Genomic DNA, 13,621 nt, shown 5'->3' on the forward strand with positions numbered 1-13,621 from the left:
ATCTTTGACATAGCAGGAAAGAGTATCCAACGGAAAAAGACAGTCTCTTTAACAAATGGTGCTGGGATAGCTGGACAGCAACATGCAGAACCATGAAACTAGACCACTTTCTTACACCATTCACAAAAATAAACTCAAAATGGGTGAAGGACCCTAATGTGAGACAGGAAACCATCAAACCCCTAGAGGAGAAAGCAGGGGAAAAAAACCTCTCTGACCTCAGCCGCAGCAATTTCTTACTTGACACACTCCCAAAGGCAAGGGAATTAAAAGCAAAAATGCACTATTGGGACCTCATGAAGATAAAAAGCTTCTGCACAGCAAAGGAAACAATCAACAAAACTAAAAGGCAACCGACGGAATGGGAAAAGATATTTACAAATGACATATCGGACAAAGGGCTAGTATCCAAAATCTATAAAGAACTCACCAAACTCCACACCTGAAAAACAAATAATCTGGTGAAGAAATGGGCAGACGACATGAATAGACACTTCTGTAAAGAAGACATCCAGATGGCCAACAGGTACATGAAAAGATGCTCAACGTCACTACTCATCAGGGAAATACAAATCAAAACCACACTCAGATATCACCTCATGCCAGTCAGAGTGGCCAAAATGAGCAAATCAGGGGACTACAGATGCTGGAGAGGATGTGAAGAAATGGGAACCCTCTTGCACTGTTGGTGGGAAGGCAAACTGGTACAGCTTCTCTGGAAAACAGTGTGGAGGTTCCTCAAAAAATTAAAAATAGATCTACCCTCTGACCCAGCAATAGCACTGCTAGGAATTTACCCAAGGGATACAGGAGTGCCGATGTATGGGGGAACTTGTACCCCAATGTTTATAGTAGCACTCTCAACAATAGCCAAATTATGGAAAGAGCCTAAATACCCATCAACTGATGAATGGATAAAGAAATTGTGGTTTATATACACAATGGAATACTACTTGGCAATGAGAAAGAATGAAATCTGGCCTTTTGTAGCAATGTGGATGGAACTGGAGAGTGTTATGCTAAGTGAAACAAGTCATACAGAGAAAGACAGATACCATATGTTTTCGCTCTTATGTGGATCCTGAGAAACTTAACAGAAGACCATGAGGGAGGGGAAGGAAAAAAAAAAGTTAGAGAGGGAGGGAGGCAAACCATAAGAGACTCTTAAATACACCAGGGTTGTTTGAGGGTTGATGGGGGTGGGGGAGAGGAGAAAATGGGTGATGGGCATTGAGGAGGGCACCTGTTGGGATGAGCACTGGGTGTTGTATGGAAACCAACTTGACAATAAATTTCATATTAAAAAAATAAAAAATAAATTAGCAAACCGAAAAAAAATATATATAAAATACTAAAGAAAATGCAAAAGAAAAAGAAAAGTAAACAAATTAATCTACTCATAACTTTGAAAATCTTCATGGCTGGTGTGAGGGAGACAAGAGAGAGCAGGGTTATTGTGTAGGACGACCTTCACTACCACTAACAGAATCACTGCTATCTATTGGCTCAATGGGATCATTTTCCTTCCGTGAAACTTTAACAAGGAACCCATCCAATGAGCTAGAATGATGCAAAGCGTTCCTAAGCTTATTCTTATATGGAAAAGCAAAGGACTGTCTGTAAGGTGCTTTGAAGTGACAAAAAATACACTAGTGCCAGCTGTGGGCAGTTTCCAATGTTCTGAAAAATAACTGATTTCTGCCAAACACCGCAGCCTGAGACTGACCATCTGAGCATGGGAGACTATCACCCACAATCCTGCAGTGAGGGAGAGAGAGAGAGAGAGAGAGAGAGAGAGAGAGAGAGAGAAAGAGAGGGAGAAGAATCAGTGGTTCGGTGGTGATCACGTGATGGTTGGGGTCACGTATTACTCTCATTGCAAGACATCGCTCATTTATCAAATTAAAATTTATTAGAAGTGTTTGCTCGTCTTGCAGAACTCTTACAGAACAAGTTACAATCCAAGGTTTTACTGTATTTGAATATGAGACTACATGGAATTTAAAAGGTCAGTTCTGCAGTTGGGGTCTATCTTGAGGAGTCTAGGAGTCTTGCAAAATACTTCCAGCATAAGGATACTTTCTTATCTCTTTTCCTATGCTTTGCTTTTGTTTATGCAACTGGCCCATGGACACAAAGTGACAGTTGGGTATTTAAGCTTAAACAAAATCAATATTCTGAACTATGTGTTCTCAATTTCTTCGGGGAAAAAAAAAGTTTCCTTCCAGAGCTTGCTTGTCTAAGTCTTGTTCCAAAGGATTCTTCTTTACATAAAATATTACAACTGTGATCTGCATGGCGAATTCTTCCATTTCTCCTGCCATTTTCTAATTTGTCAGTGGAAACACCAAAGTGTCAAAGTTCACCGGCTGATTATCGCCTCCTTCCCTTCTCTTCGAAAAATACAGCCAGGCAGTGTTGAAGAGGAGACAGGCGCTGACCTAAGTAACCTCAGAAATGAGTGGAGTTTGTAAAGTTCAGGCAACAGAAACGGTCCATAAGCACTGGACTCTAGTTGATAATGGTTTCCCAAGAAGATATGGGTTGACAATACCTCTACACATGTGTACGTAAACTGAGCAATTGAGTAGGTGGAGGATGGATGCTTCTCCCACCATTGGAGCGGGAGTTTCCTCTGTGTAAGAAGGCGAGGCTAGAATGATCTATTGTACAATGGGTAGGGCTTGGAGACATTGGTACGAACTCATGTTTAGCCTGATATTGATAGGGATCGGCACATAGATGGTTACATAAAAGAAATATTTAACACATGTGCACATACATAGATTAGTACACACATGTATATTTCCTTGTTCTGTTAGCTGAGAATGACTAAAAGAAATGATACTCCAGTAGCGATGAGCAGACCTCGTCCCCAGGTCTTGGTTTCTACTACCATTCTCTAATGAAAGGAATTGGTCCCTGTGGAGAAATGGCTGATTCGAGGACAGAGTCAGGAAATAAACAAGATGAGCCCAGAGTAGCTAACAGTGTCAGAAAGTGAGCGCTGAAAAAGGCAAAATAAAACAAAAAAATTCCAACCATACGTAATGATGTAGGTATATCAGAGAGACATGAGCCAACTGAGAGACTTCCAGTTGGTCAAAGCCAGAACAATTTGAACCACAAAAGAAATGAACTAATATTGGATTATAACCCAAAGTATAAAATAAATATCCATGAGTTTATATTGGAATAAACAAAAGAATAAATAAATAGATGGGGGAGAATAAACAAATATCCTATGAAGCAGAATTCAAAATAATTTATGCAGATAATTTGTCCTCAAGGAAGGAGAATATAGCCCCATACTCTTGACATGTGGGCTGTACTTGGTGACTTTTTTTTTCCTAAAGAGTACACTATGGAAATGGGAGAAGCTACGGTAACTTTACAGTGATAAACCGGACAAACACTACCTTAGCCACATGACCAAGTTCAATATCAGGTGATAAATCATGTTGATCATGTGTATAATTTATACAATGTGACTTTTTTTAAAAAATGACATTTATCTGCGTGATCTTCCTCTCCAAAATATATGACCCCAGTCTAATCATGAGAAAAACATCAGGCCAATCCAAACTAAGGGACATTCCACAAAATACCCGACCAGTACACCTCAAAACTGCCAAGGTCATCAAAAACAAGCAAAGTAAGAGAAACTATCAAAGCCCAAAGGAAACTGAGACACAATTGCTAAATATAACAAGGTGTCCTAGAGGGGGTACTGGACTAGAAAAATGACCTTAGGCAAAAAAAAACTAAGGAAATCTGAATAAAGTATGAATTTTAAGTTAATAATAGTTTATCAATAGTGGTTTGTTAATTGTAACAAATGTACCAGACTAATCTGTTAATGATCAGGAAAACTGGGTGTGGGGTATATGGGAACTCTAATATCAGTGCAACTTTTTTGCAAATCTAAAAATGATCAAAAATAAAAATGGTATAGAAAAATAAATCTAATTAAAGCTTGTAAAAGTAATTCAAATGTTGTATTAAACTTAGATGGGTATTCTTCCTGTTTTCATGTGCTTTGTTCTAGCGTAATTGGTAAAGAACAAGAAATTGAAAGAGAAGAGAACCCTTAATTACCTGCTGAAAGCTCTGTCTGACTGCCTTTTCTCTCTGCAAGTAGTAAGAACTGAACTAAAGGTTGGATGAAACTAAGCTAAAGAAAGCAGCGTACATTATGAAAAGACAAAATGCTTTCTCCAGTGTTTTCATACGACTGATGTAAAAGATGTTGTCCCTGCATATAAAAAACATTTTATCAACTATAAGCCCAGAAGAATATTCCTTATAGATTTGGTAAATAAATGCAGGTTACGTTTGAGTTATTCTTCTATTACTGTGGGATTTAAACTGGCACAGCACATGCTCACCGATGCTAGAAATAAAATGTTTAAAACACTTAATAATGGTTTGTAAAACTGGCGACACAGATGATCCTTTTGAAATTAAACGGAAAGAAAAAATAAATTTTTGGTACATATACGTAAGCACAGTCGGAAAGTTCACTGACCTTTGCTGGGTTTTGGAACATATACATATTTCTCTAGACACAATATTGATGGTTTTATCGTTAAACATATAAACCAGAATTCAATGATTTTTTTCCCCCGTACTTATTATTTCAGAACATTTTGAAAGATGATGTTCTTTGTGTCTGGAAACATAAAGGGTTATAATTTCAGGCACTCTATGCCGTTTGCCAAATAGATTTTGACAGTGGTGCTCCATCAATATTTTACTGAGAATGAAAAATGAACATCAGACCATTTTATTTTTTTCTCTCTAGAGCCTACTATCCTATTGCCTTGCTCCAAGGGAAGTCCTAGTTCTTTAAAGAATAGGGTCCTTTGAAACCTCTCAGGAAACCTTCAATGCCATCTGTCCACTTTTTATTTACACTTTAATAAAAGCCTTTTAGTCCATCCTACACTGGCGACACTTTGTTAGGGCAAAGCTTGGCAAATAGCGGTCCCTTTCAATACACTCCATTTTGATTTCAACTGAATGGCTAATGATATTTGACATCTGACCTGCCAGGAGGGATGAAGGTTATACCGTAGGAGCAGCCTACCCGTGACCTTCCCATTAAATCGTCAGTTGCGTCCACGGCAGAGCCCTGGACCGAGAGCCCCAGCTTTGACTTGAGCTCTGAGTCTGCTCCCACCTGCTATCAACACATACGAGTAACTCCTCCCATCGCTTTGGCAACGGAGTTTTCTCACACGAAACCGTGAGAGGTTTTCCCCTTCCTACATCTATTTCTTTTCTTCTTTCTCAGTTTCTAATGCCCCCATAGTACAAATTCAGGGGAAGGAATCATAAACCATTCTTCCTTGTGATGCGCTTGGGAAAGGCTAGCAGGTGGGTCAGTGCGAACCTCATTCCTGTGACACAGCGAGTAAAAGCAAGGGAAAAAAAGGGCACAGTTCTTTCTCCTGGCTTGTCAAAACACCTCATACACAATCTTAACCTCCAAACTTGAGAGGCACTCAGCGCAATCCTGGAAGGACCTTGATATAGGTTCGGGATGAGGACTGAACCCTTAGTTGGCATTGCTAGTGATACCAGAGTGTTCTCAAATGTAGTGTACTATTGCTATAACCATCGCGATGGTTTTCTAGGAAAGAGGTTGATGACATTTTACAGGGTCTGAGATTCTGTATCTTTGTGAAGGACACAAGATAAATCTGTGAGGATGAACCCTCTCATTTAAAAATGTTGTCTCTTACAGGGGCGCCTGGGTGGCTCAGTCAGTCTAAGCGTCTGACTTCGGCTCAGGTCATGGCCTCATAGTCCGTGAGTTCGAGCCCCGCGTCAGGCTCTGTGCTGACAGCTCAGAGCCTGGAGCCTGTTTCAGATTCTGTCTCTCTCTCTCTCTCTAACCCTCCCCCGTTCATGCTCTGTCGCTCTCTGTCTCAAAAAAAAAAAAAAAAAAAGTTAAAAAAAACTTAAAAAAAATTTGTCTCTTACAGACTGATTTTAGCTCTGTTTTGTAGAGAAAGACATAGATACATTATGTAGGTCTCTATATGTCTGTGCCTATAACACCATTATTTGGTATGAAAATGCGATATAACTGGAGACACCATAGAGATTATTACAAATGAGATTAATTTAGGAATGTGATTTACTATATCAAGTGATTAGGAGCAAAAAAAAAATTATATGGTCAACTCAGTAGGTTCAGAAAAAGCTTCGTTCTCCTTCATCAGTCATTTAGTTAACCAACTTTTTGCAAATAAAGAGTGGAAGAGAACTTCTAAAACCTGAGGAAGAATGTCTATAGAAACCAACAGCAACATCTTACTCGGTAATGAGATTTTAAAATCAGGAACAAGCCAAGGACAGCTACCATTACTGTGTCCCTTAAACACTGCTCTGAAACTTTTATTCATTGTAATAAGACACACACAAAAATAACAAAGCTGTAAAGATGAAAGGAAAGAAACAAATTGTCATTGTTTGCAGGTGACACGTTACCTACACGAACACCCAAATAATCTACAGACAAATCATTAGTATGAGAGTTTAACAATGTCCCCAGATGAAAAAGCAACATACAAAGGTCAGCTGCATTTTAACAAGGCAGCAATAAACACAGTTTATAGGGGCGCCTGGGTGGCTCAGTCGGTTAAGCGTCCGACTTTGGCTCAGGTCATGATCTCACGGTCCGTGAGTTCGAGCCCCGCGTCGGGCTCTGTGCTGACAGCTCAGAGCCTGGAGCCTGCTTCAGATTTTGTGTCTCCCTCTCTCTCTGACCCTCCCCCTGTTCATGCTCTGTCTCTCTCTGTCTCAAAAATAAATAAACATTAAAAAAAATTAAAAAAAAAGTTTATAAATAGCATAACATACAGAGATGTTGAATCACTATGTCATACACCTGAAGCTAATGTAATGTTGTGTGTCAACTATACTCAAATAAAAAAAATTAAAGCAAAGATTTTAAAAAGCTACCATTTACAATAGAACCCTCCCCCCGCAAAAAAAAGAAAAAAAGAAAGGTACCTGGGAAAGCAACCTGACAAAAATGTGGAAGAACCTAGTTGAGAACATTATCAAAACTATTTGAGAGGTGTCAGAGAATAGGTCTTTTGTATTTTGAAATATGTCATCTATGCAACAGAGTGTTTATAACTAAAATGTAAATAGAAAAACAACTTAAAGCAGGGAACACCTGCCACCCAGCTTAGCAAGTGGAACACTAACTGTCTCTTTGAAGTCCCCCTTGCCCTGCTTGTTCCAGACCCACGGTCCCGAAGCTTGTGTTACCTACCCACCCCTTTCCTCTCCTTTCCTCTCTAACACATAGTTTTTCTCTCGCCATTTATTTAGCTTGGTCTGTTCTGAACCTTATCTAAGTGGAATCTTATCGCTTGTGTCCTTCCACAGCCAACTGTTTTGCGTATGCGTCTAGAGTGACACACATCGCCCTAATTCATCCACTTTCTCGCTGTATGGCTTCCCACTCTATGAACCCACACCACTGTTCCTTTCCAATCAACTGTCAGTGGATATTTGGAATGTTTTCTGTGATTTGAGTATTACCAACAGTGTTGCCGCAAAGCTCATTGCACATGTGTTCCTGGCATACTTATGCAAGATTTCCTCCGCCATACATGCCTGCAAAAGAAAACTGTTGGGCTGGGGAGTATACAGCTACTTTCACTTTACTGGCTGGTGGCAAATTGTTTTCCAACGCTGTTGTACCCTTTTGCATTTTTTTTTTTTTTAAAGTAGGCTTCACGCCCAGTGCAGAGCCCAAAGTGGGGCTTGACGCGGAGCTTGGAACTCACTATCCTGTGATCGAGACCTGGGCTGAGATTAAGAGTCTGGTGCTTAACCAAGTGAGCTACCCCGGTGCCCCACACACTTTGATCACTCTCACTGTGTGTGAGAATTCCTACTGCTGTATCTTCTTGGCCACACAAGTACCATCAGACTAGTTTCTGCCAATGGGGTTGGTATGTGACAATACCCCACTATGATTGGATTCGTTTCCTGTTGCTGTTGTAACCAATGATCACAAACACAGTGGCTTAAAGCATCACATTTATTATCTTGCAGTTCTGGAGAAGTCCAGAATTAGTCTCACTGGGCTGACGCCAAGATGTTAGCAGCTGGTTCCTTCTAGAGTCTCTGAGGGGATAATCTGCTCCTTGCTTTTTTCAGTACGTGGGCTGGCTTGCGACTCCTCTGTTGTGTCATTCCAACTTCTTGTTACTATCGTCACACCTCTATTCATCTGGTCTTCTTGTCTACTTATTATAATGATTCCTATGATTCCATTGGGCTCATGTAGATAATGTAGGATAATCGTTCCATCTTGGATCCTAACTTAATCACATCAATAAAGTCCCTTTTACCCTGTAAGGTAGCATATTCAAAGTTCTGAGGGTAAGGACATAGACCTCATTGGGAGGCCATTGTTTGTCTACAAGAGTGGTTTTATTTTGTTTCATTTTTACATTGAACTACAACTGACATATAACATTACTTTTAGGTGTATAATCTAATGATTCCATATTTGTATCTCCTGTGAAACGATCACTGCGATAAGTGTAGTTAACGCCTATCACCACACACAGTTACAAATGTTTCTCTTGTGATGAGAACATTTATGATCCACTCTCTTAGTGACTTTCAAATATACAATACGGTATTATTAAGTACAGTCACCATGCGGTACATTCCATCTCCAAGACTAACTTGTTTTATAACTGGAAGCTTATATTTTTGATATTTCTGATGCCCTTCACCCATTTGTGTGTGGACCTAAGATATGTGCACTTTCCTGAAACGATGGATACTCAAAACAGCAATAATAGGTTAAGACAGATTTTCTGGGCAGTGGTCTCAAATATGTCCACAAATCATTTAATGTGTTCCCACCTTTCAAAAGGTAGACCTCAATTTCCTGCCCCTTGAGTACTTAGAGACTTGTTTCTAATAAATAGAATGCAGCAGAAATGAAGGTATGTCCCTTCTGAGACCTGGCTATAAAGAGCTCTGGGGTTGTCTCCTTGGTCAATCTCTTGGATCACTCCTTCTGTGGGGTGCTAGCTCCCATGTTGTGAGGACCCGTAGTCAGCCCTACAGAGAGGCCCGGATGGCAAAGAATTGGGCCAGAGAGAAATGGAGACCTCTCGCCAACAGGAGTGAGCCATCTTGGAAGTGATTCCCTCAGTCTGAGTCAAGCCTATAGGTGACCATAGTCCTAGCTAATATTGTGACTGAAACCTCATAATAGACCTCCGGTCACATTCCCTTGGCTATGACACTCTAGAATTCCTGACTCTCAGAAAATGTGAGATCATGTGTTTTTGTTGCTCTAAACTTAGGGTTTAGTTTGTTATTTAACAGTAGCTAACTAAAGTTTGTTATTTAACAGTAGCTAACTAATACCCCTTTCCACTAAATCAGAAGATTTAGGCAGAAACCTGGGCTTCATCTTCCTCTCCTGCACAGTGGGAATAAGAACACACTTATCCACACCATGATATTTTCTATGTGGACCCCCCTCGAGAAAGACTGACAGCATTATCCAAAACAGCCATTCACCAGAAAGTCTTTCAAATAAGTTGCATTTGGAAGAAAACAGAAGATAGTTTGCTTAATTTTAAATCTGTCCAGAGTTCCTTAAAACTGTTATGATGTAATTACTTCTTCATTTCAGATTCTAAACTCTTAACATTTATCTGGAAAACAAACAAAACAGCCCAAATAAAATCTCAGGCCACAGTGATCTTGGAGGCGCGGGAGGGGTGGGGGGGGGGTAGGGGGAAGATAAGACATTCAGACCAGGCCTCACGAATAAAACATTAACACATCTTTGTTCAAATATAAAATCTTTACTGTTGTAGTTAAAAGATACCAACATCGTTCCCCCCCAATGCTTAATTCCATCTGTCTTCTGACGCATGTCCATTAAGTTGTGGTAAACTTTATGCAACTTTCCCTACAGCTGAATGCTTTACTCACACAGAAAACAGTAAACGTGTGTGTGTGTGTGTGTGGTGTGTGGGGGGGTATTTTAATAAGGATTGCAGTCACAATTCTTAATGACAGCAGAGTGAGACACAGATCTCTTACATTAGGCAAATTTGGATAAAATATAAAAGGTTAAAAGCAAGACACTGTTCGATAAAATTAATAGAAGATGGTTCCTATTATCCTTTTAAAGTGAGTAAATCCTCTTAAATTAAGTAAAGAATGCATGAAAATAACTTAAGGAAAAAACATGCCAATAGTGTGTTTAAATTACACTTCATTTTTTCTGACTAGAATATAACTATTTCCATGTTAAGTTCTATGGAGATTTAAAGTTCCTACACCCACTTAAAGCTGCACAATATTTTTTTCAATGTTTATTTATTTTGAGAGAGAGAGAGAGAGAGAGGGGGCACATGCACAAGAGCGGGGGAAGGACACAGAGAGAGGGAGAGAGAGAATCCCAAGCAGACTCCATGCTGGCAGCTCAGCCCAACACAGAGCTTGATCTCACAACCGAGAAATCATGACCTGAGCCAAAATCGAGAGTCTGACGTTTAACTGACTAAGCCACCCAGATGCCCCAAGCTGCATAATATTTTTAAATTTCTGAATTAAAACGTATTTCTTATGCTTTTTAATGTAGGCAAAATATTATATTTTTGGAGTATAAAATTCTTAAGATGAGGTCATGTGAACATTCTTCTGGCTAATGCAGATAGGTTCATATTCCATTTTGCCTTCTCTTTGTGCCTGCGCTCAAGTTTGAAGCACAAGCCATTAAAAAGGAGGTCAGCATCGTGAGATATGAGAGAAGCTTTGATTATAGCTATTTCCATGAAAGATAAAGATAATTTATCTTGTGCTGATTATAGGTTTACCTTCTTTTCAGAGCAAGCTTTGAAATTATTTCCAACTTTTTCAGTGGTGTTGAATAAAATGATGTTTGCGTATCTTATTCCCGATAAAAATGGACTGAAGAGCGAATAATTTTTAAAACCATATAGGCTGCATTGGAAAGAGAATACAGTTTGGTGTTAGACCTTCAGTTAATATCGGCTTTGGCCATTTACTGAGTTACCCTAGATATGTTATTTGCTCCGTGAGCCTCCGTTTCCCCATCTGTTAAATGGGGTTCATGAGAATCATTTCACTGGGTTCTGAGGATTAAAAATAAAACAATGTTTGCAAATCTTACAGTGCAGTGTTTGAGTAACAAGGTGCTTAATAACCAGTTTCTATTATTATTAATACTTTGAAATATAATTACTGTTGCTTCGTAACATTACTTCTATTTCTTTCATGTCAGTTTCCCAAAGAAGTGTATACTCGTGATCCTTTACTTAATCGAAAATGATTTTTATATGGAGGGCCTTTTCTTCAATAAACACTTTTCCTGTACATGTGTGGAAAAAGGAAGTGAATGCATAAATTAACCTGCAGGGGTACTGAGCATGTTCCACACCTCTGGGTTGGTCTGCTAGGACTGCAGTTACAAGAGGTCACAGGCTGGGTGGCTTAAACTAGGTGGGAGATATTTATTTCTCACAGTTCTGGAGGCTAGAAGTCAAGGTCGAGGTGTCTGCAAGGTTAGTTTCTTCTGAAGCCTCTCTCCTTGGCTTATGGCTGGCCATCTTCTCCTTGAGTCCTCACACAGTCTTCCCTCTGTGAATGTCTGGGTCCTAATTCCCTCCTCTTATAAGGACTCAAGTCAAATTGGATTAGGACCCATCCTCATGACCTCATTTTAACTTAATTACTTCTTTAAAGACCCTACCTCGAATAGTCACATTCTTTTTTTTAATTTTTTTAATGTTTTTATTTATTTTTGAGACAGAGAGAGAGCACGAGCAGGGGAGGGGCAGAGAGAGAGGGAGACACAGAATCCGAAGCAGGCGCCAGACCCCAAGCTGTCAGCACAGAGCCCGATGCAGGGCTCAAACCCAAGGACTGTGGGATCATGACCTGAGCCGAAGTCGGACGCTTCACCGACTGAGCCACCCAGGCACCCCTCGCATAGTCACATTCTGACACACTGGAGGTTAGGACTTCAACATACAAATTTTGAGGGGACACAAATCATTCCATGACGATTTACAAGGACTAAATGCATATGAACATTAGGAGAGCCCACGATGGTGGCCCAACGAAAAAGGAAGTTTTTTCCGGGTAGATTTCTGTTAATTGATGGGGTCGGTGGTAGGACACGGGAAGGTTACGGATGTGGGGAGAAGCCGTTGCCAGGCTGGATCTGACTGTAGAGGTAAATAATGAAGGGCTGTTAAGCAGTCCAGGGAAGCTTGTGAAGAAGCATAACAGGCTTACACATAACTTAGGTCATCAATGGGAGCAGGAGAATTTCAATCATTTTAAATAAAACAGTGGGTCACCAAGTGGTGTGATGATTCCATAGCAGAAGAACTATCAGCATAATATTCACATTAATAAACAAAAAGAGGAAAAATATATGATTCTTTCAAATGGTGCAGAAGAAATATTTGATGAAGTAAAGCACTTGTTTATTATTTGAATAACACTTGCAGAAACTAGCCATAGATGGAGATGTATCACCCTGATAAGACTCCAACTTGCATCCAACCCTCCAAGGGTCAGCCAGAAAAAACAAACCACTTTAATATTTACACCAAATATTTACATCACAGATGTATATCAAAGGAGATTTAATGCAAGGGAATTTGTTTCACGGATAACGGGTGGGATGCTGAACATGGGACAGAAAGCCAACTAGCAAGCAGGAAGCCATTAGCACCCCAAATCTGGGAGGGGGGGTCATAGGGAGAAGATGGCATTAGTTACCTGACACTAGGGGGGGGGGGTCCCAGGGATGGTGCCTCTAGAGCCCAGGGGCTGAGGTCACCCTGCAGAATGGGAATCTCAGGAGGACTGTTGGATGGGAACCAAAGAGAGAAGCAAGGAGAAAGTAGAGAGCTATCCTGGTTCTCTGTCCCCCATGCTCCAATCTCTTGCCAATGCTTTTGGCTGGACCCAGTTGGGAATGATCTGACATGGCACTGGGATGTGCCACCATAAGCGTTCATCTGTCTATAATAAAGGGCTTACTGAACAGGGGAGGGGCAAGAGTGGACTTGAGGGCACATGAGTTCCTACCTGGCACAAAGGCTATACCCCAAGCCAAAGCAGCACCATACTTTGTGGCGAAGCTAGAGAGGCAGTTCCGTTAAGATTAGGACGTGACAATGAAGCTCGGTGTTACTGTTACCGATGAACGTGGTGGGAAGTGATGCTAATGTTGTATGACAAGAAAACCATGTACGAAGAAAGATTTGGAACTGTCGTAGTATGATAAATTTGATAAAGTGCCATAATCGACAGATGATATGGTTATCTACACACAAAAAAACAACGGAATTAATAGAAAAATGATAAAAAGCTAATAAAAGTACAAGTTTGCATATTCGAGGGAAATGTATCAAGTAAGCAGTATTCTGCTATGCTGCAAAGACTAATAGAATGTATAATAGAAAACAAGATATTGGAAAGTATAATGGAAAATAAGATATTATTTACAAAACCAAGCGAGAATAATAAAGTACCTAAGACTTTAGCTAACAAGTGATGCATAAGAGGTTTACAG

The sequence above is a fragment of the Leopardus geoffroyi genome, chromosome C3 (genome assembly GCF_018350155.1).
Source record: "Leopardus geoffroyi isolate Oge1 chromosome C3, O.geoffroyi_Oge1_pat1.0, whole genome shotgun sequence".
Classification (NCBI taxonomy): Eukaryota; Metazoa; Chordata; class Mammalia; order Carnivora; family Felidae; genus Leopardus; species Leopardus geoffroyi.